This window comes from Staurois parvus, unplaced genomic scaffold (assembly GCF_062004578.1).
Source record: "Staurois parvus isolate SC_StPar_1 unplaced genomic scaffold, SC_StPar_1.0 ptg000155l, whole genome shotgun sequence".
NCBI lineage: Eukaryota > Metazoa > Chordata > Amphibia > Anura > Ranidae > Staurois > Staurois parvus.
This window is the reverse complement of record NW_028317951.1, coordinates 13037116-13064252: the sequence shown is the minus strand read 5'-3', so window position 1 is coordinate 13064252 and position 27137 is coordinate 13037116. Positions and strand designations below refer to the sequence as shown.

The 27137-nt window shown below is 41.4% G+C and overlaps 1 long non-coding RNA gene across 2 annotated transcripts in view; it reads right to left on the bottom strand.

Annotated features, from left to right (window-relative positions):
* Positions 1 to 27137, bottom strand: part of LOC149463287 (uncharacterized) — a 105041-nt gene that overhangs the window by 69042 nt on the left and 8862 nt on the right. The window contains exons 3-4 of one of the 2 annotated variants that reach the window (XR_016312460.1): positions 27062 to 27125; positions 650 to 786 (exon numbers count right to left, since the gene is read on the bottom strand). This is a non-coding gene — a long non-coding RNA (uncharacterized LOC149463287). The remainder of the gene's footprint in view (positions 1 to 649; positions 787 to 27061; positions 27126 to 27137) is intronic. The other variant, XR_016312459.1, reaches the window with a different exon arrangement.

Genomic DNA, 27137 nt, shown 5'->3' with positions numbered 1-27137 from the left:
AAAAAAGGACGTAAATTTCATTTGGGTGCAACGTTGCATGACCGCGCAATTGTCAGTTAAAGTAACGCAGCGCCGTAATGCAAAAAATGGCCTGGTCAGGAAGGGGGGTAAATGCTCTGAAGAGCAAGTGGTTAAAATCACCTTAAACTGAAACATAGCCAAACCTTTTCCTAAAACCAGTTTTCTTTTTGCATATGTATATTCTCCTTTCTCTGCTCTACTCTGAACCACTGATCAATACTAATGCATCTGACATCAAAGTGTCATCAAAGTCTCACATGCTCTGTAACAAAATATACTGTGCTTGATGGGTGAATCCATAAATATTTTTTATGCCCGCACTTTGATAAAATTGTTTGGTAGATTAAAGCTCTGCTTTAAAGATCCATCCGTTTTCACTATAATTCAGCTCCAAAATCTTTTTGGTGTTTGGGAATCATTAGAGGCAGCAGCAGTACAGTCCTGTGATATGTGAATTATTAGTCACCGGTGCTGGCATGCTTGACTTATTTGCTACTGTCTGGTGGTTCCTATCCTGGTGATAAAGGATGTCCTGCAGTAATAATTCCCTGCTAGTAGCCGTATTAATATCTTTGCAGTAAATACGGAGATATGACACTTCCAAAAACAGGTTTCAATGAATATTTACCGTATATAAGTTAATGTTTTTTTTGTTGTTTTAGATGTTGATATGTTGAGACCCCTGCTAGGCTTGTATTGCCGACTGTGTCCCTGCTGGGTGGGGCTCGCCTTCTCCATTTTTCCTGCTGATCATTATCACCAAACCTGAAAAACAATAGTTATCACCTGATCAGGATTAGATAGGAAATCTTTCAGTGACAGCTGTATGAAAGATTTTCTATCACTTCTTGCAGTGTTTCTGAAAAAGGAAGCAAAGACAAAATTTCCTCTATGAGACAGATACATAAAAAAATGGTTTTAAAGCTGAACTCCAGGGAAACAGCTAAATACACAGATGAAGTACATACATCAGGTCTGTTTTATGTGCCAAAAGGATTTGTAATTTTGTCCATCCAGTCCTGAGAGTTACACAACCACACAGCACAGCCCTATCTGGAAAGGTGGGAGATCAGATGTTTCGGGTCCATTCACATATATGTGGATTGGATGTAGTTTGAACCGCATTCAATCCACATGACGTGAAAAAATATTGCTTTGTATGGTGCCTGTTCACATATGTCCAGTGCACCGACGGTGCGGAATCAGTGCAGTTTGAAAAAGAGTCCTGTACAATTTCTGAGCAGTGCGGTCTGGTTCAGGTGCAGATTACAGGCTATTGACTTCTATGGGAACTGTTTATAAACTGCATATGTGAACAGGATAAAATCTTTTAGATAGAATAAAACTTATGTATAAAAAAATCAAGCGCAGTGCATAAAATATGGTAGCTGCTAGCAACAAAAAAGGCACCTCGGGAACCTCCACAGTAAATGTTAAAAGAATAAAAGTGCAGCGCTGCACTTTTATTCTTTTAACATTTAGGATAAAATCTTTACTTGAACCTGTCCTGAACCTGATGTAGACCTGACCTGACCCACTGAACAACTACTGTGTCAATTAGCTGTGAAACCTGAGCTTCAATCTGCACTGCACATGTGTGAATCAGCTCTCACTATTGCAGTTCAATATAGCTAGCCATACATTATTCTGTTTTTTTCATTCACACATTTGAGGTAGATGGGGAAATCCTCCCCGCTGTGTCATTGTATTCTGACAGAGGAGCTATGCACCATCAGAATACTGATTAGCACATGCAGTCCATTGGCTGCATGCGCTGATTGAGTCAAAACTTTCCAACAAGCCAGTTCATGAAAAGTTGATCGATAGATCAACTTCGTATGAACAGCAATGGCCATACATGAAGTGAAATGTGGCCGGTTCACCAGGAATTTCTGCCCATGTGTGGCCAGCTTAAGACTTAGAGGACTAGGTCTTTCTCCAGACTGTGACTAGACAGTGAATGGAGAAGCAGAAGACTAATGATTTCATCTCTCTGTCACTCTGCTGGTTCCTCCTATCAGAATGTTTCTAGTTCGCTCATAAACACTGAAGCAAAATTAGCGCTTTGTAGTGCATCTCCAACTTTATCTCCCAGTCTGCGCTCTGGTGTAAAGGGACTGCAGATACCAAGCCAAATTTAGATATTTAGAAAGTTTCACTTACAAAAATGTCACCATCAATTAAAGCAGTATTAAACCCAAAAACAAATGTTAGATATTGGAACCTAACAAATCTTGCATTGGTTTTTCTTTCTCAAGATTTTTTTCCCTCTTTATTTATACTTGGCGATCTGGCCAGTAAGTCTGTTATTTTTCAAGTTACTTTAACAGTCTAAGCTGTCTGGCATAGGCGTCAGTTAGACAAACTATTTAAAGCCTCATTCACATGGGCGTATTCAAGTTAAATTTGTGCGAAGGTCCATCTTTGTCCGCGCAGGATGCATTGGTGGTCCATGCATTCACATTCTGACAGTCCTGGGGAGATGCCCCCGCACAACTATGAAATTAGGACCAGCAGCTGTCTCCATGCAGCCACCGTGTCCCAATAGACATGAATGGACTGCCTGCACGTAGATGCACAAAGAACCTGTGCATTCTATGTGGGGAAAGACAGCCGTTCACATAGATTTATGCTTAAGTACACCCATGTTAATGAAGCCTAACACTGGCAGGGGTGCTTACAATGATCAGCTTTAATTCATTTATGTAAAACCTTTATCCCAAAAGAAAAAAAAACCTGTTGCTGTAACTGTTTAAATACTGTCAGCTGGAATTCAGCCTTATGCCCCGTACACACGATAAGAAAATCATCCGAAAAAATTTGCGGAACCACTGATCAAACAATTTTTTTAACTGATAACGGTATTGTGAACAAAAAAAATCCAGTTGAACAACAGTGAAAAATGTCATTTTGCATACGAACGACCGATTTTCTATGCAGTGGTATGACGGTTGTATGAAAAAAATTTATCAAGCGCTATCATACATGAGCAGAAACAGAAGATGACCCGGATGTTTATGTCCAAGGAATCTTCGTAAACATGAATGAAAAATCCAAATGTTAAAAGTAGATTGGCCTAATGAGATAATAAAAGCAGAATTATGCGTATTGTATTTTTATGTATCACTATTTATGTATATAGGTTATGTAATAAACTATATTATACTCATTGCTGTTAATTGTTGTGTATATCGCTCTTTCTGGCTGAAAGGGCTTGGCTACAAAGTCACATGCACACTGCATCACTTTCACTTGCGCGGAAGACGTCAACACTACGTATTGCCCGACAAACGATTTTTTTTAGATTGGTTAATGTGGGCCACAATTTTGACCAACGAACGAACACCTCTCAGTCATCGGATGACCGATCGGTCAATTTTCTAATTGTGTATTCTCACCTTAAATTTGCTAGTCAAGTCTATCCAAAACTGCCTAATAATTCCATGCCCCGAGACTGACAGTGATGCTGTCCGAAGGCCCTAAGACAGGAAATGTGTTACTAGCAGGGGCGGACTGACCATTTGGAAATTTGGGCACTGCCCGAGGGCCCAGGGTCAGTAGGGGGCTCCATGAGATGGTACCTTTTTCGAAGGCTGGTACCTTTTTCGAAGGCTTTTTGCCCGGGGACCCCATGAGTTGTCGATCCTCCCCTGGTTACTAGTCAGATAAACAGTCAATATGGTCAATAAAGCAGAAAAAAGTCTACAAGGAAAACTAATGCAGTCACCATATTTAAAGTGGTTGTAAAAGCACATTTTTGTTTTTCTTAAAATAAAAAAGTTGCTATAAGTACCTGCACAGGAAAGAGTATTGCAAAGAGTGATCCCTCTCCTCCTTTGCTGTGGATGCCCATGTGCTGAGGAGGCAACCATGTGGGTGCACTCTCGAGCTGGGCTGTGTGCTTCCATAGACATACACTGCGCAGCTTGGTCACGCCTCCCCCTATTCCTTCCTCACAGGATTCAACTGACAGTAGCAGGAGCCAATGGTTACCATTGCTCTCAAAATCTCCTGTGAAACCAGGAAGAGAGGAGAGTGCTGCTGCAGGTGGGACAGTGCTGGATCACAAGAGGTTCAGGGGGAAGGGGGACAAATAGTGGGGAGTTTTTTTTTACCTTAATACAAGGAATCCATTAACGTAAAAAAAAAATAATAATCTAGAACCATTTTAAGGTTTAGTGAACTGCAATATAACAAATGTTTGCTGTTGGGTTTATTACATTCCCTACTCTATCCAAAACTATTTTTATTATTATAATACAGGATTTATATAGCGCCAACAGTTTGCGCAGCACTTTACAACATGTGGACAGCCAGTACAGTTACAATATAATTTAATACAGTAGGAATCAGAGGGCCCTGCTGATTACAGCTTACATTCTAAGAGGAAGATAACTATGGGGGATGGGCTTATGGAGAAAATAACAGTACAGTTGTGGAGGCAGGATAGGCCTCTCTGAAGAGGAGGGTTTTCAGGGATCATCTAAAAGTGGAGTAGAGGATAGCCAGATTAGAGTAGGGAGTTCCTTAAGATGGGAGAAGCTCAGGAGAAGTCCTGGAGGCAAGCATAGAAGGTGGTGACAAGGGCGCTAGACAGAATTTATAAATTTAGATGCAGATATGCTTTGAAACTCATAAAACATTGTTACTAAATTGCTTACAGTATATGTTTCAAACGGAAATGTCGGTAGACATGAAGCATAAAGACATTTATCTACACAGGTACTGAAAGTGATGGCCCTTTATGACTTCAGCAAACAAAAAATGTAAGATGATCAAATTATCAGAGGAAGGAAGCTTAATGTGGAATTTCATTCAAATTCTAACAAAGCCAAAACCTACTCCCACCCCCATTCTAAGCCTATTCTCACTGCCCTGTAAAAGAAAAGATGTCTGTACTTAGCTATTCTGAAGCCACTCTGCTCTGGTCACATGATCAGGTCCCAACACAGGCTTCAGTGTAGAGCAGGCATGTCCAAAGTCCGGCCCGCGGGCCATTTACGGCCCGGGGGTCGGTTTAATACGGCCCTCCAACAGCCCTCCCTGCTCTGTGTAATGTGGCCCTCCCACGGCCCTCCCTTCTATGGCAGACAGTCTTCTGCTTGAGAGCAGAGGGCAGTGCGCATGCCTGACTGCGGCGCGTTCTCCCTGGTCTGTGTAAATGCGGCTGTCGCACGGCCCTCCCTTCTGTGGCAGACAGTCTTCTGCTTGAGAGCAGTGCGCATGCGCTGGGAGCGACAGAGGGCGGTGACGTCAGGACTGGGCTTCCAGCGTGAAGTGTGTTTCTCTTCCCCTCCCGGCTGCTGAGCAGAGACTTCAGCTCCAGCTACCTTTTTCACCCTTCACATTAGTGCAGGTAAGTTTTTTTTAAATTTATTTTCAATACATTGTGAAAACTCAGCTGTCAGTTGATCTTAATGTTATGAAATGAAAAGTATGTCGTTTGCAATTAACTTGGCATAAAATAACTTATTTGCATTTAATTGTAATGGTTCAAAGAATGTTCAGAAAAATGTTCGGCCCTCCACCATGTTCACTTCGTCCAATCTGGCCCTCTTTGAAAAAAGTTTGGACACCCCTGGTGTAGAGGAAGGACAGTCAGCAATGGATGCCCCATAGTAAGCCTATGGCTGACATCATTGCCCAAGCTCTGCACCCTTTGTCGCTGCCTATCCTCTATGCTGAAGCTGGCACTGGGACCCGATCATGTGACCAGACTGGAGTGCCCTCAGAATAAGTAAGTATAGACATCTTTTCATTTACAGCAGGGGTCTCCAAACTTTCTAAACAAAGGTCCAATTTACTGTCCTTCAGACTTTAGGGGGGCTGGACTCTGATCTTTGGGAGTAGAAAATGTCCTGATGTCATAGCGTAAAACACTGATACCATCTTTGGTGTCAGTGGAAGGAATTCTGCCCCTTTATTTGTGACAGTGGGAGGACTTGTTCCCCATTGTTGGTGTCAATGTGAGGAATTGTGCCCCATTGTTGGTGTCATTGGGCCCAATTGTTGGTGTCATTGGGAGAAATTTTGTCTCATCATTGGTGTCATTGAGAGGAATTGTGCCTCTTCGTTGGTGTCAGTGGGGGGAATTATGCCCCATTGTTGGTATCAGTGGATGAAATATCCACATGGAAGAAAAATATATTTGAAATATATTTTAAAAATATTCTTCCCAAATATATTGACATATATTTGAAATGCTACAATTTTGGCCATATTCGATATATTTCAAAATATATTTCAATAAATGTATATGCTGCATGTTGAAATGCGTTCTTATTACAAAATATCTGAAAAATGTTTTTAAAAATACATTTCAAATATACTGTATGTCTTTAAAAATACAAATCTACATTTTTGGAATGCATTTACAAATATATGTAAAAATATATGTTAAAATTGCTTTTTTATATGTAAAAAAAAAAATCTGAAGAATATATTTAAAAAATATATATTTTTAAAAATATTTTTCATATATTTTGTAATAAAAACACATTTCACACATGCAGTATATATATATATATTTACTGAAATATATTTTATTATTTATTTCAGGTACTTATATAGCACAGTCAATTTACACAGCGCTTATATATATTGTACATTCACATCTGTCCTTAACCCTCATGGGGTGTACAATTTAAGGTCCCTAACTTACATTCATACATACACATACTAGGGCCAATTTAGACAGGATCCAATTAACCTACCAGCATGTCTTTGGAGTGTGGGAGGAAACCAAGGTACCCGGAGGAAACCCACGCAGGCACAGGAAGAACATGCAAACTCCAGGCAGGTGATGCCGTGGTTGGGATTTGAACCAGCGACCCTAGTAGTGCCAGGTGGAAGTGCTAACCATTTAGCGACTGTGCTGCCCATGTTTTGAAATATTTTGAATATGGCCAAAATTGTAGCATCTTAAATATATGTCAATATATTTGGGAAGAATATTTTAAAAACATATTTCAAATATATTTTTCTTCCATATGGGTAGTGCCCCAAGGACTGGATAAAATCAAGCAAAAGGCCACATCTGGCCCCTGGGCTACAGTTTGGAGACCACTGTTTTAAAGGGTAGGTAAAATAGTTGTAGAATGGGGGTGGGAGTAGGTTTAGGCTGTTAGAATTTGACTGGAATTCCACTTTAATAGGCTAGAATTTTTTGTTATTTAAAAACACAATGCTTTTCATCACAGCGTAAAAAAAAGTTTTAAATTATTCTGCTCACACTAGTTACAAAATTGAAGATATTTGGATTTTGCTGCCCATGTTGGGAAAATTCAGTAAGCTGTGTCCTGCCAATTCCTGAGCCAATGTCACAGGTTGTGCTTGGCTTTAATGAGCAGATGTAACAGCCTTTTTCTTGGAAATGCATACTAAAGTAGTTATGAACAGGGCTTAATTTGTGGGGGAACTCAGTGGAACAAGGTTCCATTTATTTTTCTTCTCTCAAGCATAGTTGCCAAGTGTGAGTAATTTGCAGAGAGTCATTAAAAACATACACGTGTCCTGAAAAGGGATTGCCCCCCTTTCGCTTTCTGTATATTCCTATAACATCGCCTTTATTCTTCAGGTTTGATGCATTTTTCACTATCTGTGTGCTAAGAAACATTTTGAAAGAAAGTTTTATAACATTATAAAATACTGTTAATGGAAGAGCAATTCCAAGCAACAAATAAAGTCAATCAGTGTGCTACTGATGCTATTTAGGAAACAATGCAACTGTGACTAAATTTGGAAATTCAATTGCATTTACGCTGATAAAATTCTATGTAATCCACGGCAGCCTCATAAAAGTTCTTTACATGTTAGGTCTGTGTCCTTAAAGCTGAACTTCATACAATCAGTTACATACGTAGATTAATACAGATATGGAAACTGTTTTACTTGCCAAATATTTTGTAAGTTTGTCCATCCAGTCTTGAGATTTTAACAGCAAAAAGTAGATACCTAGTCAAATTTAGGTTATTACATTGCTCTGTAGCTATAACAAATCACTATTCACATTAAATCTTCCAAGGTGACTGGTGGCTGTGAAAAATGTTTTACTGACTTGTTAATTCATCAGACTTTCTGTACGTGGGAGACAGCAAACAGTATACAGCGTGGGAGTGTTAGGGATAGATTACACTAGCAGCAATACTTTCCTCCCCTCTGAAAAGTGATCCATGTTGAATAGCTTTTCAGAGGGAGTTTAACAGGGGGTGAGGAGGCATTATGTCATCTCCTCACTTCCTTTTTAACTCAAAAAGCCCACGCCACCGCTCAACAACCATGTGCGGGCAGTTGCAATGTGGCTCAATTCACTTGAATGGGTCATGTTCAGCCAGGACCACTGCCCACCAAAATCAACAGGGGGGTTAAATCTTGCCATGGCTGTGAAGCAAATAATCGTGGCCATGGCATGTATACACCTCCAGCTGCTGCCTTTGCAGCTTATGGGAGAGCAGTTGGGGGGGGAGCAGTAAAGATGCATCTCAACCACATGCTTTTACTCCCCCCTTCCCCCCTCCAACTGCAAGTGTAAACAAGCTCCTTGGAAATACTTGCTCTTTTTAAAATGGAAGCAACGAAAAGGACTTCCTAGATCACCAGAATACCTATTTAAACGGTAGGTACCCTATGCACTGTGGTGTATTTTATTTTTGTGCTGCCCAAGGCAACACAAATATTTGCAGCCATCCACCCCTGCAAAAAAATCAGGCACCCTCCAGTAGCCCCCAGCCTGTTGTGGATGACTCATCTGCTCTGCATACCATTCCAGAACTCACCGACACAAGTCGCAGAATGACATCCACCAGGCACCGCAGAAGCCATGATAAGGACCGGGATGGAGAATCTGACACATCCAGCCACCTCAAGTGGATCCCAGCTCCTGTTTTCCTCTGCCTCCACTGCTCCCCAGTCACCAGGTGCCATTCTGTCACTTCTGCCGGGGAGGAGCAGTACCCCCCCTCCCAAAAAAATGCCGCCCTAGGCAAATGTCTTTCTTGCCTCGTGGCAAATATGCCCCTTCCTAAAGATGTGTGGATGAAAAAACTGGGCAAAAAAAGTTATGAGCAAGTAAGATGAGCTCCCTTTTGAAGTATCATTTTCTATTTTGAATGGAATGATATCAAATGGGTCTTTGGTCTAAGCTGGTCATATACAAAAAGTGTAACAGATTCCTTTCTCCAGCCCCACTGCTTGCAGTCCATAAAGCTCTATGGGTCTGATTTACTAAAGGTAAACAGTTTGTTCACTTTCCAAGTGTACCTTGCAAGGGAACTTGCACTTTGTAAGGGAATTGTTTCCCCAGAACTTAGGGGATGTGGCGAAATTTAACTTTTCAAAGAATACCCAATCATATGCTTGAATATTTTAAAAAACACAATTTTTGCTCACAAATGATTGGACGATGGAAGTCAGCAGAGCTTCACCCCATTCACTAAGTGCTGGGAAAAAATTCCCATGCAAAGTGCAATTTCTCTTCCAAAGTGAATAGTCTATTTGCCTTCAGTAAATTGACCACTAGGTTAGGCTGAAAGCTGCTATGGCTGGGCAGGACTGGACAGTGTATGAATTTATGGATTGGTATTACAATGTAGGGCGGTATGCACCCAGGGACAAATGTAGACTTCTTGTGTTCCAGGCATTCGTCCCTTGGTGCACAATGCCTTATTCCTTAGTACCACTTGGTGCACTGTCCAGCCACAGCAGATTTCAGTTTCTCATAAAATTTTGACTGGATGGTGTGCCTCTACCTTCTGCCCGTACAAAAACACTAGAAACTCATGCACAGGGGCTAAATACCACTTTTTCAAGAGACCTTATCTGTTTCTACTGTTGATCTAAAGGTGCTCATAGACCTCAGCTGGATTGGGTGACAATCATCTCATGTTTAGAGGTAGCAATATCCAACAAGTCTAAAATACAATACTCATCAGCCCACATATAATGAATGTCTATAACGAAACATGAGATTAATGTTTGCTGGTCTACGTTTCAGCAAAAAGACATGGAAATGACAGCTTGAGTATAAAGGGAGAAGTCAGAGAAGAGAAAATCTGATGATATGTATGGGAAGCGCTCAGAAGCATTGAAAGCTTTAATGAGATGTCAGGAATATATTCTGAGATGGATTGGTATGCACTGAGTGAGTGACCGCTGTAGTTTGCAGCAATACAGACAATTTAATAGCTGCAGCACTCACTTGGCTATGCCATAATAGATCAATTTTTCCTTCTTTTAGATTTTTATGGTTTTGCATTATATGAGTATCAGCTACAAAACAAAAAGTTAAAAAGAAAATAAAAAGAGAGCGCTCAAAAGTGGTTATAAGTGGATGGTAGAGTTTGTAATATTTTCACTTTTAGCAACAGATAGTATATCAGATTTTGTATGTGTGATGGATATAATAGTACGTACAGATTTGTAGGCTAAATGTCTTTTCAATAATGTTTCTTTTTTACGGATGCTGTGTATTATCTAATGTATTATTTATAAGCCCTAAGTGTAAAATACTATAGCACAGTTGTAACAACGTTCTAGTTGAATAAAGATGTCCTTTATAAAATATTGTGTTTTTAATAAGTATTTTCGATTAAAACCTGGCTTCATTCAGCCCACCTGTCATTAAACAAGGCTGAAGGGCAAACTACAGAGACGCCATTGACTGCATAGCAGAACAGTGAACTGACACATTATTTAGAGAGAAGGCTCTGCTGCATACAGGCTGGCTGCCCCACTTCCCTTCACCATTCATCTGAACACATGGGTTGGCTTGGGCTGCCACTACGTCTCATTACAGCCATAAACTGTAAAACACAAGCATTTCTTTTTCCTTTATGTAAATTTGAATAAACGATCTAACATATATATATATATATATATATATATATATATATATATATAAAGATAATTTATTTGTATTTTAAGTTTTGGATAGAGTATAAAATGGTAAAATTTCTGACATTTTTTTTTTGTCTCTGTCCCATTGGGACATAACAGGAAGTGACGGGAAATCTTTTTTCAAATATATTAATAGAAAAAGAAGAGGTCAGCACCATCAGTCATTGACCTGGTAAAAGATGATAAGAGGAAGCTGGCCACAAGTGACATGGAGAAGACAACTGTAGTAAATACATTTTTCTCCTTAGTTTACATAAATGAAAAGAAGGGGTAAAATAAACAAGACTGCAATGTTAATAACATTATATCGAATGTGCCCTGTGGTTGACAGATGTGAGAGTTCTCAAAGAATCTTGCCTGTCATAGCCAGATCATTGTTCCTAATCTTAAGGAAAAATCTACTAACTGGAAAAGTACCAACAGGTTGTCAAAAAGAAAATGTGGTACCAATATTCAAATAAGAGCTGAGATATATACCTGGAAACTACAGACCAGTCAGCTTAATATCAATAGTATGGAAGCTATTGGTAGGAATAAAAAGGGCTATATCCAAGAATTTGCTGATGAAAATGGTACCATAAGTAGTAACCAATATGGATTTATGAAAGACTGTTTTTGCTAGACCAACCTTCACTTCCTTCCACTGATGGGCAAGGTTTTTATAACAGAGGAGTCCCTAGTGGTCTCTTCTGTCAAAAATGTCCCCCCTGCCTGTCAGCAGGTAATGTAATCTGAGCCGCACATGCACAGCTCAGACCACACTTACAACCCACTCTGCATGCTACCCACAATGTTACCCACGGCCTGGCCATTCCAGTGGCTGAAGATCGGGATCCTGGAAGGAAGACCGGGAGAAGATGGAAGGCCATGGAGAGCTGTGTCAGTGCGGCGTTGGAGGGTTCTGTCTGCAGGTGAGTCTGTCATAATGTGCTATATGCAGTGCATACTAGTACATTATGACCTACGCCTGCACAGGGGACCATTTTTTAAATTAAAGTATACGACTTTACAACCAATTTAACATTCTATGAGGAGGTGAGCTAGAATTTACATAGAGAAAGACCTGTGAACATAGTGTATCTAGATCCCACTAAGGTATTTGATACAGTACCCAACAAATGGTTAATTTACAAATTAAGGCATTTTGATATTGATTATATTGTATATAGCTGTATAGAAAATTAGTTGCAGGAGAACATCAAGAAGGTGATGATTAATGGCATATTGTTGATGGTCAAGAGCAGTGTGCCCCAAAGTTCTGTCCTAGGAGGACCAATTCTGTTTAGCTTGTTCATAAACAATATATAGGTTGAAATAAATAGCTCAATCTCACTGTTTGCTGATGATACAAAGCTAAGCTGGGCAATACATTCACAACAGTATGTAGCAACTTTACAAGTAAGGGTCAGCAATAGCATGCAATGCCAAGTTTCAGCAAGCAAGGCCAAAAGACTATTAGCTGCCATAAACAGGGTATTTACTCAAGAGATAAAACTGTATAAATCTTTGGTTTGACCATATCTTGGGTATGACATCCATTTCTGGTCACCAATTCTCAGGAAGGATGTCATTGAACTGGAGAGAGTCCAGAGAATGGCAACAAATCTAAAAAGGGGACTGGAGGACCTCAGTTATTAGCAATGACTACATAAATTAAACTTATTCTCCCTGGAGAGGAGGCGCTTAAGAGGGGTATGAAAGCAATATACTGTACAAATCTGTACAAGAATGCAATCAAACTGTACAAGAAACAGGGCCACAAAATTGAGTTGAATGAGAAGTTGTTCAAACCTAAACTGGATAAGGAGTTCTTTACTGATAGAGTGGTAAGGATGTGGAACTCTGTGTCACAGTTGGTGGTGTCAGCAGGGAAGATTACATAAATTCTAAAACTTTTAGATGTGTTTCTTAGCAAACACAATGTACAGGGATATTGAAAATGGTAATGACATTTGGTAAAACAGACACACACTCAGGCTGAACTGGATGGACCAGTGTCCTTAGTCAACCTTACAAACTATGTAACTATCTTTCAAAGTTAGGGAAATCCTGCTTTAGACAGTTGTCAAAATTATTATTATTGTTATACAGGATTTATATAGCGCCAACAGTTTGTGCAGCGCTTTACAATATAAGCAAGACAGTACAATTACAATACATTTCAGTACAGAAGAAATAGAAGGAATATGAGGGCCCTACTCGTGTAGCTTACAATCAAAAGGTGATAGCTGCGGGGGATGATCTGGTGGAGATGATTTAAGACAGTTCTTAGGTGTAGATGGGGTAGGCTTTCCTGAATAAGTGAGTTTTCAAAGATCGCCTAAAGGCAGACAGGGTGGGCGCTGACCGGATATACTGCGGTAGGGAGTTCCAGAGGATGGGAAAGGCTCTGAAGAAGTCCTGGAGGCGAGCGTGGGAGGAGGTAATGAGGGAGGTAGAGAGTTAGATGTCTTTGGAAGATTGAAGTGAGCAATTTGGGCAATATCTGTGGATAAGGTTGGTGATGTAGCTAGGGGCAGTGTTGTGGATGGCTTTGTAAGCTGTGGTTAGTATTTTGAATTTTATACGATGGGTTAGTGGAAGCCAATGAAGGGATTGGCAGAGAGGGGCAGCAGTTACTGATCAGTTGGTAAGGTGCATGAGTCTAGCAGTAGCATTCATAATAGACTGAAGGGGGATAACCTGTGTAAAGGTAGACCAGAGATAAGTGAGTTGCAGTAATCAAGGCAGGATAAAACCAAAGCATGGGTAAGTTGTTTTGTGGTGTCATTGGTCAGAAAGGGGTGGATTTTGAAAATGTTCTGGAGGTTGAGGTGGCAGGATTTATCCAGTGATTGGATGTGGGGCCCAAAGGAGAGATCAGAGTCTAGGATTACACCTAGTACCCTGGCATAAGGGGAAGGACTAATGGTTGTTCTGTTGAGCTTCATGGTAAAGTCATGAGTGGAGGATCGGGGGGAGAAAATACTAGAAGCTCAGTTTTGGAAAGATTTAGTTTAAGGTAGTGGTGTGACATCCATGCTGATATGTTGCTTAGTAGCTTTGTGATACATGAGGAGATTGAGGGGGTGAGCTGGGGAGTGGAGAGATAGATCTGGGTGTCATCAGCATAGAGGTGGTATAGGAAACCATGGGAGGTTATCAGTTGGCCCAAGGAGGAGGTGTAGAAAAAGAAAAGGAGGGGCCCAAGGACAGAACCTTGGGGTACCCCAACGAAAAGGGGGAGAGGAGTGGAGGAGGAGTAGTTGTATATGACGCTGAAAGTGCCCTGAGAAAGGTAAGAGGAGAACCAGGAGAGCAGAGTCACGGAGGCCGATGGAGTGGAGTTTATTGAGGAGGAGTGGGTGGTCGACTATGTCAAAGGCAGAGGAAAGGTCATGGAGTATGAGTATGGAGTAATGGCCATTGGGTTTAGCAGTTAGTAGTTTTAGTAGGGCAGTTTCAGTGGAATGTTGTGTGCAGAAGCCAGACTCTCGGGGATCAAGAAGGTTGTTGTCTTAAGTTATTCAAACAGGTGGGGTCCATCAAGGGTTTTTTGAGTATGGGGGTAACCAGTGCATGTTTGAGTGGGGAGGGAAAGGTGCTCATGGAGAGTGAGAGGTTGAAGATGTGGGTTAGAGAGTTTAGGATAGAGCAGGAAGGAGGCTGCAATAATCGTGAGGGGACAGGATCCAGGGGGCAGGTGGTGAAGTGGGCCTTAGAAAGGTGTTTAGTAACTTCCTTGGTGGTAACAGGGTCGACGTAGGAGAGTGTTGAGTGTGGTGTTAGGCCTGGTATGTTGGTTGGAGGAGGAAGCTTGACACTGGAGATCTCAATATGAATTGTGTCGATCTTGTTCTTGAAGTCGATCTTGTTCTTGGCAATCTCCTGTGCAGTAAGTAAGTTGGTGGAGGCAGTGGGGGGTGCAGTAAGGAATTAAAGGTAGAAAAGAGTTGATGAGGATTGGATGAGAGGGTTTTCATGAGAGTGTTCTAGTAGGTTTACTTAGCAGCGTGGAGGCCTGAGTTGTATTTCAGAAGAGTGGATTTGTAGAAGATAAAGTCTTTCAGGGATTTAGTTTTACGCCATTCTCACTCCGGAGCATGGGTGCGTCTCTTGAGACTTGTGGTGTCATCTGTTTGCCAGGGTTGTGACAGGCGAGGCCTGGTTCTGCGTGTAGAGAGAGGAGCAAGAGCGTCCACGGAGGATGATAACTAGTTGTTGAAGGCAGATGAGGCCAGGTCTGGTAAACAGGTAACGGTTTGTTGGTTGGAGGCACGGGAGGTAGGAGACAGTGTGAAGCTGATAAGGTTGTGATCAGAGAGAGAGGAAAAGGGCTAAAAATGGGTACTAAAACAAATGTTTCCAGTTTAATATGTTCCTCCTGCTATTTTGGTCAAAGAGACAACTCAACTCAAATCTAGATTTTTTTCTCACTTGACACTGATCACCAGGCCAAAAAGAAAGAGGAAATCCCCCCAGTGGGGACACTGACAGAAACAACACAGATATTCTAACCCTTTGTTACTCTATCCAAAATGAAAACACAGTTGGCTTTAGATTCACTTCAAAGGCACAGTGCCTAGTTTAAACTTGCAGTTGGGGGCAGTAAAAACAAATGGCCAATCTACATTTATACCACCTCCAAACAGCCCCCTAAGCTGCAAAGGCAGTCATACAGGGTATACACATGCCATGACCACAATGCATCACAAAAAAATTATCCTTTGTGTTGTGCTCAATGGACATAATGAAAGCTACAGATGTCCTACGAACTTGCAGGACAGTGAATTGTCTATCCAACCAATCAGTGATGGCGGCCTCAGAATCAGCATGGAGCCCAATGGTCCATCAGTGGTTTCTCACATAGGTATGAGGGAGGCTCTTTCTTTGCATTTACAAAGACTTTTGTAAATTACAACTTTTTTTCTTTTGTAATTTACTTTTTATTGATTTTCAAACGTTTACAACAGAGTTGCATAGAAACACGATATAACAAACACAGAGCTTCAAAGGAACAGAAAAATAGGCTCATTAAAGAGAGGTACATAGATACATACAATTTCAATACATAGCAGTGAATTAGCTATCATTTGCAGACAATTGAGCAGACAAGTCGGCATTGGCAGTATCCCATGGTTCCCAAACTGCTTCAAAAGTAGGAACAGAGTTAGCATGTAAAGCAGTGAGGTACTCCATTTTTCTAATCTCGGCTATAACCTTCACCAATTCTGATAGCGTAGGATGCGTAGTAGAAAGCCAGTGCATTGGAATGGTTCTCCTGGCCGCCGTTAAAACGTGGGATGAAAGTTTTGGAGAAGCCTGAAAAAGCTAGGCCCAACAAAAAGTGGATGGGCTCAAATTAAATAGGAGCCTGCAAATGTTGCTGTAGAAGGTTAAGGACCTCTTTTCAAAAGGGTGCAATTTACTGGCAAGTCCAAAAAATGTGGTAGATAGTGCCACTTTCCTCGCCACAGATAAAATTACAAGTTTTTTTTTGTCAGTCCACAGAACTCCTTCAGTTCACTTCAGTTACTAGAGTTAGTGTTCATTACTTTTTTTTCTAAAGTGATACTACAGGTTCCTTTTTTTTTTGTTTTAAAAATAACAATTAATGGTTTTGCACAGAGCAGCCCCAATTCTCCCCTTCTCAGATCCCCCGCTGGTGCTCTTGTCTCCATCCCCCTGCTGAGTGCCCCCAGAGCAAGCTGCTTGTTCTGGGGGCACTCATGCATGCTTACACCTGAGCTGCTTCTGTGGGGTCTATGAGACACACACAGAGAGGCTCAGTCCCACCCCCCACTCCCTTTTCACTGGCTGTGATTGACAGCAATGGTTGCCAATGGCTCCTTCTGCTGTGTCTCAGCCAATGAAGAGGTAGAGACCTGGGAGAGCCGCTGCTCTCGTGCACATTGCTGGATCGAGATCAGGCTCAAGTAAGTATTGTGGGGGGGCTGAGGGGAGCTGCACAAAGAATGCATGGAGGTGAAAAACGTTCAGCCTGTGAACCAATTTAAATTAGTCTAACCCCTGCTCGCAAAGTTAGGGCCTCTACACTACGTTTTCCGAGTTCAGTGTGTGATTCTCCACTTGCCTTTGTAATGTGCTTGCAATGCATTTTTGTTGCTAAATGAATTTTTACCATCTATGCTAATCTATGGGACAATTCCCTTGGCAAGTGAACAGCATATATGCCTTTAGTAAATCAACCCCCATGAGATATGAAATACGAACCTGCTAAGTACAGTAACCCAGATCAACCAGCCAGCCAGCTTATCTAAACCAAAAAAATAATATTACTATGATCTGAAGTTGTTTCATGCTAATTGCTTAACAGCTTTCCTGTTACAATCCAAGCTATAAAGATCAGGGTTGTACTTCAACTTTGTTTTACATTGCTCGGGATTATATTACCATTATTGTTTTATATACAGTGCCAACATCTTCTGTAGCTTTGTATAAAGTAAGATATACAAGAACTATAGCAAAGACTATCAAATATTTAATTAGCAATTCAGTACCAGACAGTGTCTGATTTTAAACTTTGCTGTATTTGTAGTGGTGGTTTGAGGATGATTATGTTTAATTTACTCTGTCAGACTACAGGTGAAACTCGAAAAATTAGAATATCGTGCAAAAGTTCATTTATTTCAGTAATGCAACTTAAAAGGTGAAACTAATATATGAGATAGACTCATTACATGCAAAGCAAGATAGTTCAAGCCATGATGTGTCATAATTGTGATGATTATGGCTTACAACTCATGAAAACCCCAAATCCACAATCTCAGAAAATTTGAATATTGTGAAAAGGTGCAATATTCTAGGCTCAAAGTGTCCCACTCTAATCAGATAATTAAGCCATAACACCTGCAAAGGGTTCCTGAGCCTTTAAATGGTCTCTCATTCTGGTTCAGTAGGAATCACAATCATATGAAAGACTGCTTACCTGACAGTTGTGCAGAAAACCATCATTGACACCCTCCATAAGGAGGGAAAGCCTCAAAAGGTAATTGCAAAAGAAGTTGGATGTTCCCAAAGTGCTGTATCAAAGCACATTAGTAGAAAGTTATATGGAAGGGAAAAGTGTGGAAGAAAAAGGTGCACAAGCAGCAGGGATGACCGCAGCCTGGAGAGGATTGTCAGGAAAAGGCCATTCAAAAGTGTTGAGGACTTTCACAAGGAGTGGACTGAGGCTGGAGTCAGTGCATCAAAAGCCACCACACACAGACGGATCCTGGACATGGGCTTCAAATGTCATATTCCTCTTGTCAAGCCACTCCTAAACAGCCACTCAGCAGTGCCACAGGCTGATAGCTTCCATGCCATGCTGCAATGAGGCAGTAATTGCTGCAAAAGGGGCCCAAACCAAGTACTGAGTACATATGCATGCTTATACTTTTCAGAGGTCCAATATTGTTCTATGTACAATCCTTGTTTTATTGATTGCATGTAATATTCTAAATTTGTGGATTATTTTCTAATTTTGTAATTTTCTAAAATTGTGGATTTGGGGTTTTCATGAGCTGTAAGCCATAATCATCACAATTATGACAAATCACGGCTTCAACTATCTTGCTTTGCATGTAATGAGTCTATCTCATATATTAGTTTCACCTTTTAAGTTGCATTACTGAAATAAATGAACTTTTGCACGATATTCTAATTTTTCAAGATTCACCTGTGTATTAGAGTAATAAAAAAATGCGACAGGGTAAAAAAAAAAAAAATTTTTATTGAATAAGTAAGCCCATTAATCAGTAATACAGAAAAATAACCCTGCACAAACAGTTTCAATGTTGCTGCATATACCCTGGTAAGATGGACCTCAGAGACAATGCTCCAAAAAAACTAAGCTACGCAGTATGTGAAAAATTATAAGCACCCTGCAGAGGTGAATGGAGTTGGTGGCAGGACTGCTACACATGGATGGATATAATTGAAATCAAGGTTTATTGAGATATTGTGTTGACTTACTAAAGGCAGTTCCCTTTTGAAAGGAAATTTTAACTGGAGCTTAGTGAATGAGGTGAAGCTCTGTTTACTTCCATCATCCAATCATAAGCAAGAAAAAAACACTTGTTTACTTTTTTATTTTCCTTGCATGTCATTGGGTATTCTTTGCAAAGTAAAACTTCATCACATTCACTAAGCTCTCTGAAAAATACTCTTGCAAAATGAAACTTCCCTTGCAAAGTGAGCAGTTCATTTGTTTTTAGAAAACTAAACCCATTGAAACTTGCAGTCAACAACTAGGGTAGTCCTGTAAATTTCATGTAAAGGTATGTAGGCAGGTGTAGGTTAAGCTGCCTGCACAGGTGGCGCTATCGCCATCACCCTACAGGGAGAGTGAAGGCCAGGTAGAAGACACAATCCTCTTGGACCCCTGTATGTGTCATCGGGTGGGCTGCAGTCCAATTGGACACTGCCACTCGGATAACCCGCATGGCTATCTTTAGTGAGGGCAATATTTACAAAAAGTAGTTGGCGCGCATTTTGTGTATGGCTAGGTCAGTGACAGGAGCTTGCTGGATAGGGAGAGAGTTCCCAGCATGCGAGAGAGGTTAGAGAGGAGGAGGGACAAAATATGAACTGTCATCAGAACTGCTTTGAGGACTCTTTCTGCTACTTATTCCTTGCTGATTCTTAGCTTCCCCCTGCGCCAGGTGCTGCCGGTCTCTGTGCATTATTCGTGGCAAGTGCTTCATAACCTTCTGTTTGAGTTTCTGCCATTTTTGAGCCACTACAAAGATTCTGTTACTGTATGTTGGAACATTTGTGGACAACACATTTCATGCAATTTCAACCATAGTGTGTATCATTCCTTCCCTTAGGGTGCCTAGCACCTCACCCCCCCCCACCCCCTACAGATACTGAGTTAAACATCAGCATGTCTATAAACTAGCTTTTGCTGCGGACAGAGGCTCTGCTTGGTGGCAGAATGTCACAATGGAACAGTGACCTTCACCTGTAGATGTATGGATTACAGATCAAGGCGTACAAAGGGCAAAACATCATTTTAAACGTACTCTATTTTTACCCAAACTGACCCTGTCTTGGTATTAAAGTAGAGTAAAAAGGGGTTTGGCATCAGAATCATTCATAGATTTGCTGCAAACTCAGAAACATTAGAATGAATTCCTCACCATCGTGGTATGAGCGCCAACCCTTCACACTGTACTCCTGTTGTGCTTGCGCAAAATGGGGAAGCCATGCAGTAATGAAGACATTGCATTATCTTTTTGTTGACACACAGTATATGGGAGAAGGCAGCAGAAAATAGTCCAGGACAAAAAAAAATGTTTCAACCTAATGGCATTACAGGGAGATGTTCAATGCCTGGATTCTAAGACACGCTAGGTTTGTCTAAAGGAGTGGAGCTTGGTCACTTAGCAAAGCGATTGTTCACTTACTAAAGTTGTAAGCAGAGGTGAACCTGCACTTAGACTTGTACTCACTTCAGCATCCAATCATGTGCAGGGAAAATTCACGATTGGATGGTTGCAGGTTCACTTGTACTAACATCACCCTTGATGTAAATCATGTCCAGTTTTACATCAGTTCAGTATGCTTCATCATAATTCACACTTTAGTTAATCAGGCCCATTGTTTCCTAACACTGCTATTTGTATTTACATGCTAAGCCAAAGAAGCAATTCTCAGCAGCAAAATGTGAATTTAGAATGGCCTGGTTTTTAATTAAAAAAATGTGGTGCTCTAGGCAGCTCTTTGACCAAGTGCCAGTGCCTCCAGTATAATAACAGCTTTTGTACGTGTGACAGGAGGTGGGTGTCAGTTTTTATGTTAAAGTGGAACTTCAGACAAGTAGAAGAATATACCTTCCTGTATTCATTAATGAGCATTAAATGCATTTTACAATGCTACTAGCATAAGCGCCAGAACTTTATATTTTTTTAAATCCCCCACACAGCAGATATCAGACAGCACAAGTGTATGTACAAGACATAGTGCTGTACTGTAAGTCCAACATGTTTATAGCAACACAAATCTAGAAAGTAAGGAGGAGTAAGGAGGGGAGAACAGTAAGGATTTTGGAAGTGTGTTGATACCTATCTATCATCCAGTAAACATACAAGCAGGGGCAGACTAACCATTTGGAAACTCGGGCACTGCCCGAGGGCCCGGGGTCAGTAGGGGCCCCATGACATGCCACTTTTACCTTTTACATAGGCTTTTTTGAGTATGGGCAAGGACGCAGGGGCCCCATGATCTCCTATTGCCCAGGGGCCCCATGAGTTGTCAGTCCGCCCCTGCATACAAGTAACACAGAAAGCCAAACAAACTATAGTAAGAACGATGGTGTCACCTTGGTGGCTCTGCATTGATAACAGGACGGTGTGAAGCAGAGCACCTGAATAAATTCAGAATTTTTTTTAAGTAAAATAGATCACATATATTTATTTGAACTGTTTCTAATTAGGTCTTTGGCTGGAATTTCACTTTAATATTATCTCTGTGCCCATGTTGCTTCAACCCAGCTGCAGGGAGAAGTGAAAGCAGAATTGCTTGGTGTAGGTTCTTTACCCGAGCAAATCACAAAGGGCTGGAGGCACAAAATATCAAGACACCAGACTTGCCTTACATTAATCCTCATTTTATGTTGTTTAAAATTAGTCATGCAATGTGTACAATTCTGCTTGTGCTATAGAAAATTTTGTTATTAAGTATTTTTGTAGTTTGAATATAATAAGTATTTGGCTGAATGATAAGACGGGGGAAACTATATTTTGCAATTTATTAAACAGATGCAAAGAACCAATAATGCAGAATGGCTTCAGGATGGTAAAAATATTTATACACAGTTTGATTATGTAAGCTGCATAAATATGGCCTCTTCACAACAATGTCTCTGTGCAGCAATCAGGGTAATACTTAAAAAGCCCTCCCTGGACCCCAATGACCCGAACAACCTCAGACCCATCTCCCTGCTCCCACTTACATCTAAACTCCTCGAGCGTCTCGTCTACACCCGCCTATGCTCTCACCTCAACGACAACAACCTCCTCGATCCCCTACAGTCTGGCTTCCGCCCCCTACACTCCACCGAAACCGCCTTACTCAAACTCTCCAACGACCTTCTAACCGCCAAAGCTAATGGCCACTATTCAGTGCTCCTACTCCTTGACCTCTCTGCGGCCTTCGACACAGTTGACCACCCCCTCCTCCTCAAAATACTACACTCCCTCGGCCTCAGAGATTCTGCTCTCTCCTGGCTCTCATCCTACCTGTCACAACGCTCTTTCAGCGTTACCTATAATGCTACCACCTCCCCCTCACTCCCCCTCTCTGTTGGGGTCCCTCAAGGCTCTGTCCTTGGGCCCCTTCTCTTCTCCATCTACACCTCCTCCCTTGGCCAACTCATACACTCTCACGGCTTCAACTACCACCTCTATGCCGACGACACACAAATCTATCTCTCAACCCCCCACCTCACCCCTTCGGTCTCTGCCCAAATCACACACCTACTGAGCGACATATCAGATTGGATGTCGCTCCACTTCCTTAAACTGAATCTCTCCAAAACCGAGCTCCTTGTCTTCCCCCCAGCCCGAACCCCACCCCCCATTGACTTCTACATCACATCCAACAACGTCAATATCAAACCCGCTCTGCAGGCCAGAGTACTTGGTGTCATTCTGGACTCCAACCTATCCTTCCAGCCCCAAGTCCAATCTTTAACAAACTCGTGCAGACTCCACCTCCGCAACATCGCCAAAATCCGCACGTTCCTAACCCCAGAAACCACTAAACAGCTCATCCACTCCCTCATCATATCACGACTCGACTACTGCAACTCCCTCCTCACTGGCCTGCCTCGCCGCTGGCTATCCCCGCTTCAGTTGATCCTGAATACGGCTGCCAGACTCATTCACCTTTCCAACCGCTCCATTTCCGCCACCCCCCTCTGCCAATCCCTCCACTGGCTTCCGATTGCGCAACGGATCAAATTTAAAATCCTAACACTGACGTACAAAGCTGTCCACCATACTGCCCCGAACTACATCACTGACCTAATATCCAAGTACCGCCCAGCACGCACACTCCGCTCCTCACAAGACCTCCTTCTCTCTAGTTCCCTGGTCTCCTCCTCCCATGCCCGCCTCCAGGACTTCTCCAGGGTGTCACCCATCCTCTGGAACTCCCTGCCCCAACCCATCAGATTATCACCTACTCTCCTCTCCTTTAGGCGCACCCTGAAAACCCATCTCTTCAGGGAAGCCTACCTCACCCCTTGCTAACTTGCTGACCTCCTCCACTCTTCCTACCACTCCATCCCCCACAGCTATCTCCTCCTGTACCACTATCCCACCCCTTCTAGATTGTAAGCTCGAAAGAGCAGGGCCCTCGATCCCCTCATGTTTTGCATTGTATTGGTATTGTTCTGTCACATGTTCTGTCCCCCTTTGTAATGTACAGCGCTGAGTGAACTATTGGCGCTTTATAAATACTGTATAATAATAATAATAATAATAATATTGCTGCATAGCAGAGTCTCTATAAGAATCTCTAACAATAGAGAGTCTAGCTGAGAATCACTACTTCAGTAAAACAGTTCAGACCACAAACAGCTTCTTGCAATTATCCTGATAGACAGAATCCCTTACAGTGAAGTCCAGGGTAGATCTTTTAATACAATTGAACAGCTGGAGATATCCAAGTCCCAAGGACAAAGGGTCAACCCCAATGGAACTGAAGTACTCTGGTAGCAATTAAGGAGGGGCTTCCCACAGTGGTTGGGTCTTCTGGATAATATGCATACTATTACGCTGCCTGAACACCCTTTCTGACAGTGGAGAGCCTTTCCCCTGGCTGCAAATCACTTAACCAGCTACCTCTCCTTCATCAAGTGTGGCCTCTATGAAGGAGGGAAGCTAAGGAATTTCTACTTTCTGGCATGTCCAGGAACCAAGGGAGTTGTGGGAATAGGGGCCTACATAAATAAAGAAGCAGCTACTGTAGTAGGCTTTGTCAATTTGTTAAAAACGGTATAATAATGATTAGTGAAACAGTAATGTACAACTTGCTGTTTGATGAATGAATGCAGAGTACATTAACAGTGCAGATATGCAGACAGAATAGGAAAATGCAATGCAGTCAGTATTGAACAGAGTATAACATTTATGGATTCAATTATAGGAGTTGGGATGCTAAAAATCACACACCACAATGCAGCAGTAAAGAAATTCACTTGCAAAACTAACAGTGCAATTTCCATGATCTCTAGGAATAAATACAAATGTAGTTACTTGTGGTTCCTTGGGAAAGGGGTGTAACATCTTTCTCAGTAGGCTGGCAGTAGCTGATAGTTCAGGCAGCTGGCCACAGCGATCCCCAGGCTGGGTCTACAAGGATATGACTGGAGAAGGCTTTGGTCTGGAGGTTTAGATAGCTGAAGACAATGCAACCCCACTGGAAGGGCAGTACTCTGAAATGTGCTGGCACAGTGTTCACCATAGTGACTGGAGCTTAAGCAGAAGCTCCATGCCCTGGTGCCCTCCACAGGCGGTCCATATGCCAGGAATAGCAATTAAGGACACTGCTGTCACATCAGGCAGGTGTTCTCAGAGCATTAGAGGGTGGGGGAGATGGAGCCTATATCTCCTTGGTGTTTCCATGACTCCAGGGGATTATTATTATTATTCAAAATAAATATAGCGCCAACAATTTGTGCAGTGCTTTACAATGTGAGGGCAAACAGTACAGTTACAATACAATTCAATACAGGAGGAACCAAAGAGCCCTGCCCAGTAGAGCTTACAATCTAAAATGGGGGGTCAAGTGATACAAAATGTAATAACTGTGGGGGTGAGCTGATGGAGAAAATAAAAGTACAGTTGTTAGGTGGATGCAAGATAGGCTTCTCTAAAGAGAACAGATATCAGGGATAGCCTAAAAGTGGACAAAGCAGTAGATAGACAAATTGGGGTAAGGAATTCCATAGGATGGGAGAGGCTCACGAGAAGTCCTGAAGGCAAGCATGGGAGGAGGTGACAAGGGAACTAGAGAGCAGGAGGTCTTGGGAGGAACAAAGAGAGTGATTTGGTTGGCATTGTGAGACTATGTAAGTGATGTAGCTGAGAGCCTAGTTGTGGACGGCTGTGCAAGTTGTTGTTAGTATTTTGAATTTAATTTGTCGGGTGAGTGGCAGCCAATGCAAGGATTGGCAGAAAGGGGTGGATAGTGGTAGCCCAGGGAATTGTGGAGAATGAAGTTAAAGGAGCCCTCATCCGCCACTGACAAAGACAAATAAAGGGGCACAAATTTAATGACAGACATTATCCAATTTTTGCAAGGTGTTTTTATGTGCCACTTTGGCAAAAGCCCCTCTCAAGGCTCATTTCTGGACTTTATGCACTGACTCTGTTCAATGATAGCATGGATGTGAATAGTGAACGTGGCATTTAAAAAGACAGGAAATGCCATTTAGGGGAAATTGTAAAATACAGTCTTAGCCACTAATTGAATAAATAGCCACTTAATAATAGAGTGGGCTCCTGCAGGGCTGACGCCTCCTCTGTGAAGGCTAATTCCAGCCATACACAGCTTTTTATGTACAAGTTATTCAACAAATTCAAATACTGTCTGCAGACCTTGGAGGGTTTAACTCTTCAGTTAGCAAACAATTTCTAAAGGTCAGAACTGCTTATTATAGAATGCCGAGATTTATCAACATACTACAAAATCTCTGCTGTTGCTTGCTGATCATTCTCTTATGTCTAAAGAGAATTATACTGTACGAGGACCATGTGTGCTGTATCCATAAATTAGGTTTGGTTTACTATGCATTACTTATACTAAGATAATTACGTTTAGCCATGTGACCTTTATCTTCTTCTCTTGCTTACTCCTATTGCCAAAAATTGTGGTTGCTTTGTAAAATAACTATTTTATAGCTAATGATTTAAGTTGAGGTGCAAAGTCACACATATAAAATAGGATGGTCAGATCTCTCACTTCCATATTTCCTTGTAAAAAAAAATTACAACTACATGGGTGACTAAGACCTCATAATCACAGTCATACATGTTTGATTGTGTAAAACTAGAGTTCAAAGGATATGTTCCTATTCCTCATTTAATCATTTAAGTTGCTGTGACTAGTGAAATTATTTAGTACAATTCCCCTACAAGACCCAGCCAAAAGCAAATACAAGCATTTTGAGAAGTATTGTTACTTTTTCATTCCTTCATTAGGTTACCCATTAGCTAATATTTGAGTGGGGAAAACATTCGCTGTGAACTGCACCACCATTGATAGACATGTTTGCCAACCATCACATCCCTTGTCTCCAAGTCCTCACATTACTTTAAAAAAATTAAAAGTGTCAACAACAATTAAATCAGCCCAAATTTTACAACATGTAGGGCTGGATTCACACTACTAGATACTTTTATATAGAACTTTTCCCCATTTTACCTAACTTGGCTCAGAATATGGTGGCAATGGGGTTGATTTACTAAAACTGGGGCGTGCAAATCTGGTGCAGCTGTGCATGGTAGCTAATCATCTTCTAACTTCAGCTTGTTCAGTTAAGCTTTGACAAACAAAATCCCGGAAGCTGATTGGTTTCTATGGAGAGCTGCACCAGGTTTTGCACTCTACTGTTTTAAAAATTAAATTCCCTGGGGTTAGTTTACTTATAAAACTACTTTTCACCACCACAACTTTACCTTTTGTTATCTTGTAATAACCCATTTAAAAATACATTTTCTTTTTGCTCTAAAGCATTTATATAGCAATATTTCATTTTTACTGACTCCAATGTAATTACTAATGCCCCCTGAAACTGTACCTTTGCACTATGCCATTAAACATATTTAAATTAATTTCTTAGGTCTAAATATGCTAGGAGGATAGAAGAACCCAAAATGTGTTGGGTTATAGGCTCAAGCAAAGTCAAACGTAATGGTGACATAGACAGAAAAAACACTCGACACCAAGAGAATATGGACAAAAAGGGGTTGATTTACTAAACCTGGAGAGTGCAAAATCTGGTGCAGCTCTGCATAGAAACCAATCAGCTTCCAGGTTTATATGTCAAAGCGTAACTGAACAAGCTGAAGTTAGAAGCTGATTGGCTACCATGTATGGCTGCACTAGATTTTGCACTCTACAGTTTTAGTAAATAAACTCCAAAAAGACTAACCTGTAAGCTTCAGAGGTGCTTCTGCTAGTTAAAGGAGGAACAAGCAAAATCTAAATATCAGGATCTGCAAGACAAA